The following is a 6150-nucleotide window of genomic DNA, read 5'->3' as shown; positions in this document are numbered from 1 at the left end:
TCTCAATCACTGTGTCTAATTCAGACCTGCTCCAAGCTCCAGACCTGGAAATAGAATTGCTTTCTGGGCGTTTCTCCATCTCTTTTAGTCACCTCAAACGTGTCTGAAGAGAACCTAGAACTTCCCCCACCAAATCTGCTCCTCCCACTGCTGTCTCTTCTCAGATGGGAGCAGCACACCCACCCAGCCTTCCAAGCTTCCAGTCCAAGTTCAAGCTACAAGTTATCCCTACCTGCCACCTTGCCATACAACAAACTATGCTCCATTGGCCCACCTCAGGCACTGTGTACAAAGAGCTTCAAAACAAGGAATCTTTCTCGCCTTTGTTTCACTTATATTTGCTTTTTTCCACCGTGTTGGATTGCTGACTAAAAGGCCCGTCTCCTTACATAAATATTTACAGCCTCAAAAACCTGACAGAGGGTCAATATATGAGTCAGAACAGACTCTACAGCTGTGGGTAGTGGAAGAAAAGACTTCATCAAATGTTTAAAAAGCCAAGATGTAATTTTGAGGACACCTCCATTCACATTTCATGCATGTGAATGCTGAAAGACCAAAGAAGAAATAATTCTCTTAAAGAAGGGTGTTGGCAAAAAATATTGAATATATCATCAACTGCCAAAAGAACAAACACATCTCCCTCAACAGAAGTTTAGTGTCTCTTAAGTAGTGGGTTCTACTTGCCTCTCCTTCCCACCACCTCAGCTTATGGTTAATAATCTTGGGTCTGTATGCACCTTCCTGTTTTCTGTATTTCATATAACTGACATCATTCAGCATCACGTTTTCAAGGTTCACCCACGGCTTTGTTATCACATACACACACACACACACACACACACACACACACATACTCGGCTGTCAAATCGGAACTGACTCAAGGTGGGCAGTTCCCTTGCTTTGTTTGGATGATGGCTTCTTGGTCTAAGTATAGATTTTACATGAGCAAATATCATAGTTAAAGTTTATACATCTGTCTCTTCTCCCAGTTCCATCCTAGAACACACTACCCTCCTGACCTCAAAAACCCAAACCAAACTCATCGCTGTGGAGTCGATTAGGGCCCACAGGACAGACTAGACCTGCCCCCTGGGCCTTCCAAGGTTGTGACTTTTAGGAAAGCGTAAGCACTGGTGAGTTTGAACCACTGACTTTTCAGTAGCAGCTGACTGCATAGCCACTGTGCTGCTGCGGATCCTCAGGCCAGAGAAAAGTGCACAATTTCCTGAGATCTTCACCCTGGTCAAGCAAGAGTAGGGCAACTGGTCCTTTAAAGTGCATCCCTGGGGCCTAGCCTATCCCTCATTCTCCTGAAGGGTGGATTTCCCAATAAGGAAAGTCAGCATGGGCCTCCTCGTGCTTACCTGCCTGCTTGCTGAGTTCTCTGCCCTTGTCAGGGATTGCCAATGTGAAAATAAGCTTTTAGATCCCCATTTCAACCATGGTTAGAGAACAACCACAAGTCAAATTGATCGTGAAGGCTGATGATGAGGTCAAGATTGGGAACGGTCCCTTCTCGCAGAGACTGTTCATGGTGACTCAAGGGAGTCACCTTCAACATGGCCACTGTTGACACCAAGAGGTGGACAGAGACTGTCCGGGAGCTGTGCCTGGGGGGCAGCTCCCACTCCTGCTGGATAGCCCCAAAGTGCACACACATAGACACCAATAATACCAAGGGATTCCTGCAGGCTGTTCAACTGCCAAAAGAACAAACACATCTCCCTCAACAAAAGTTCAGTGTCTCTTAAGTAGTGGGTCCTACTTTCCTCTCGTTTCCACCACGCCAGCTGATGGTTAACCTTGGGTCTGCATTCACCTTCCTGTTCTCATATTCAAATATGAGAACAGTAAGCACTTCCTTACTGTATGAGAACTTCCTGTTCTCATATTTGAATATTCTCAAATATTCCTGTATTTCATATTGCTGGCATCATTCAGCATCACATTCAACCCTCCCAGGTACCCCAACCTGCAGCTCTGAACCCTGAATCCAACTGGTCTGGATGCATTTGCTAAATTTTCTGCCTGCCTCAAGAACTCAAACCCAGCATTCAACGGGGCACCTAGGGAAGGGGCTCCTAAAAGCTCTAACTGTTTTGGGCAGTGACGTGGTATCCCCCCTCCCAGACGAAGTGGATGAGACCAGTGCTGAGATTGAAGGTATCTCTCGAGAAAATTTCTAGAAGGCAAAGAGCTCACCCTAACTGACTGCAACCTGTTGTCAAAACTCCACATTATTCATCTAAGAATTTACCGGGGATTCTCCATCCTTTAAGGAAGTTTGAAGAAGGTTACATGTAAGAAGTACTGGGGCTTCTCCATCTCTAAGGAAGTTTAAGGAAGTGCAAAATGAAAATGCATATGTTTGGGAAGAATTCACCTCCATTTAACCAGATGGTGAAGAGATTGAGCTGGTCTATGAACCCTCCAATAAATCCCTCTTAGGGGCCAAACGAGCTCCTTCCATTTTTTTCCACAAAAGCCCTGAGTGATTATCACATGGCTACCCAATGACCAGTGGGCAGGGAAGCCTATAGCACTTAGGTGGTGCTGGCTACGTAATAAGGCGAAAGCATGGGATGGCCAGGGTGAGATTTTTACTGTGGGATGGGATAGGACAATATATTTTGTTAATAAAGCACAGGATAAAAAGAAACTTTGATCCTGCAGGAACTGATTGTGGGACTGGGAGAGGCAAATGCCAGCCACTGCTAGAAGCAGAATCTCTGACACTTCAGACTCATAAGTGAGCACAAGGAAACCTTGCTGACTCTTGCTCATGGCACGCTGGACCACGTGATGGAAGGACTGATGCATCTCTGTCCCAGATGTGTGTCAGACGGCAGAACCTGGAGCTCTGTGTTTCCCACACTGGCCACTTCCTCTGCTTGCCTGCTGCTCTGCACGCACTTATGCTCAAGGAGTCAGATTTCTAGTAAGGTGGAAGTGCCAGTGAGCTCCTTCAGCACTGGGCTGGATGGGTCCACGTTACCACAGTTACCACCAGGAACCGGGCCTGCGGAGTGCTGGGCCTCAGCAGGCAAAAACAGCTTCCACTGTCCCTCTGGCAGACATAAAACAAGCCCTGAGTGAGTGAGGGGGCAGAAATCCAAGTACTCGGTTATCTTTCACTGAAGGTGTAATGAAAAGAACAAGAAAACAGGGCATAGACAATCACTGAGTTAGAAACCATTTCTAGTAAGCCTTATCATATTAAAAATGTGGGGAAATTGTTTGTAATAGCAAAGAAGTACATCCACCAAGACATTATATTACTACCAGAATAAACATATTCTAATGTATCTGAAATCTAGTGCCGTCTCAGAGCAACCTCCCTTGATTTTCTGAAGCTGTAAATCTTCACTAGAGGAGACTGCCCATCTTTCTCCCATGGAGTGCCTGGTGAATTGAACTGCTGACCTATCAGTCACAACCTTTCATTATATAACACTTCAAAACTCATTACCACCCAGTCAAAAGTGATTCATAGCTGACCATCCAATGGGTTTTCTGAGGCTTTAAATCACATGGGAGGTGATTGCCTGTCTTTCAAACAAAGAACAGCTGGTGGATTTGAACTACCCACTTATAAGTTTGCAGCACAACTCTCTACCCCTTATGCCACCACAGATTCTAATTAAACCATTAAGCTCCTTACTTGATTATTACATATGACCGGCACAAATTTAGAGTCAGGGGCTGCTCCGAATTATTGAGGAGCAATGACATCAGTTTGAAGACTAAAGTGCACCTGATTCAGGCTATGGTCTTTTCATCCCTTACTACACATCTGAGAGTTGGACAATGAATAGGAATGACAGAAAGAGAATTGATGTCTTTGAATTGTGGTACTGAAGAAGAGTACCGAATATCCCATGGACTGCCAAAAGAACAAACAGGTTTGTCTTGGAGAAGGTGCAGCCAGAGTGCCTCTTGAAGGCAAATATGACAAAGCCTCGTCTCACATGTTTTGGGACATCATGCTTGGAAAGGTGGAGCTGCAGCCAAAGAGAGGAAGGCCCTCAAATAAGTGGATTGGCACAGTGACTGCAACAATGGGCTTGACTGTGTCAGAAATTGGATGGCACAATATAAGACAGGCTTCAGATCTGTTGTTGGGATTGCTATGAGTCATACTCAACTCAATGCCACCTAACGACAACATACAAATGTGGCATCAGGATCAGAGGAAGACTCATCAACAACCTGTGTTATGAACATGGCACAACCTTGCTTGCTGAAATGAGGAGGACTTGAAGCACTTGCTGCCAAAGATCAAGGACTAACCTTCAATATGGATTGCAACTCAGCATCAAGAAAACAAAGATTATCACCATTGGGCCAATGAGGAACATCATGATAGATGGAGAAAAGATTGAAAATGACAACTTTAACAATTTCATCTTATTTGAATCCACAATCAACACTCTTGGAAATCAGAAGATGTATTGCATTGGGAAAGTCTGCAGTCAGGGACCTCTCCAAATTACTGAGTAGTAATGATGTCAGTGGAAGACTAAGGTGCACCTGATTGTGGCCATGGTCTTATCCATTACTTGCCATGCATCTGAGAGCTGGATGAGTAAGGATGACAGAAGAAAAATGATTAGAATAATGATGCCTTTGAGCTTTGGTGTTGGAAAAAAAGTGCTGAATAGTCCATGGACTTCCAAAAGAACAGATAACATCTCAGAAAAAGTAGAGCCAGAATGCTCCTCGGAGGCAAAGATGACAAAGTTTCGTCTCACATACTTTGGGTGTGTCCTAGGAGAGGCTATTCCTTGTAGAGGGACATCTTGCTTGGAAAGGTTCAGGGACGGTGCAAGACAGAAAGACCCTCAACCAGGTGGAATGACTGAAGCAATCCAGATAGTGACTGCAGCAATGGGCTTGCGCGTGTCAGAGATTGTGAGGGATGGCACACGATAGAGTAGGGTCCACATCTATTGTTCACAGGGTTGCTATGAGTCCATGCGACCAGACAGCACCTAACAACAAAACCTAACTGTTCTAATCTGTGCACAAATTATACTGTACAGTTAGAATTAGAACATTTTCCTTAATTCCCAAGCTGTCTATCATGTTAATCTCTGGAGAGGCAGCATCAGAGCACCTGCAGGAATCCAAAGCTGATCGCTTGTAGAAGCTAAATGACTAAACTAAGTCACTAAGGACATATGAAGCATTTTCCAGTCACCCCCTGGAGTGCATGCTGCTCAATTTGGTAATTCTCCAAAAGAATCCACTGCCTGAGGCTAAGCACCCAGAGGGTCTTCTTGGCTGTAATATTTATAGGAAGGATCCTGGTGGTGCAGTGGTTAAGTACTCAGTTACTAACCCAAACCTTAGACATCTGAACCTACTTGCTGCTCCATAGCAGTAAAATGTGGCAGTTGGCTTCCATAAAGGTGAGGACCCTGGAAACCCTGTGGGGCAGCTCTATTCTGTCTTAAGGATCTCTATGAGTCGGAATCTATTTGATGGAAATGGTAGCCTTTATGGGAGAAGAATACCAGGTTTTTGTTGTTGTTTTTTCTGTGTGATTATAACGAAAATTTGCAGAAAGGTTGGGTCTTCATTCATTCATTCTTATAACATTTGCCTTCCTCTCTCTCCCATTGCCCTCCCCCCAGTCCACTTTGCAATGCACTTCTTGTTCCAGATTATTCTTATACATATATAATATCTAATCATAAATTTTTTTTCAGGTAGTTCTTCCCCTTATCTGTTCTGATTCATTACCTATGCACTCTTTTCCTATTCTTCCCCCAAACCCTCGTGTCAGTCCTATTTTATAACAGCAGTGTTATGCAATATTTTTGTCCTTTTGTGACTGAGATGTTTCATTCAGCATAATGTCCTCCACGATCCCCCATGTAGTGTAGTGTTTTACAAGTTCATTGTTTTTTGATGCTCCATAATATTCCATTGTGTGAATGTACCATAATGTTTCTATCCATTTGTTGTTGCTTCCGTCTCTTTGGTATTGTGAATAATGCAACAATAAACATGGATGTGCAGACTTCTGTTTGCTTGTGGTTGTAATATCTCTGGTTTCTTTAGGGTATATTCCCAGTAGTGGAATTGCTGGGTCAAATGGTACAACCATGAATGAATTTCCCTTTAAAAAAAATTAAACAGATT

At 43.9% G+C, this 6150-nt stretch overlaps 1 pseudogene; it reads left to right on the top strand.

The window, feature by feature from the left end:
• Positions 1–1444: 1444 nt before the first annotated feature.
• On the top strand, positions 1445–2281 carry LOC102856205 (annotated as a pseudogene).
• The last annotated feature ends 3869 nt before the right edge of the window (positions 2282–6150 follow it).

This window comes from Elephantulus edwardii, unplaced genomic scaffold, assembly GCF_000299155.1.
Source record: "Elephantulus edwardii isolate Elephantulus edwardi_28Jun2011 unplaced genomic scaffold, EleEdw1.0 scaffold00101, whole genome shotgun sequence".
Taxonomy (NCBI): domain Eukaryota; kingdom Metazoa; phylum Chordata; class Mammalia; order Macroscelidea; family Macroscelididae; genus Elephantulus; species Elephantulus edwardii.
The sequence above is the reverse complement of the archived record's forward strand: the minus strand, read 5'-3'. Positions and strand labels throughout refer to the sequence as shown.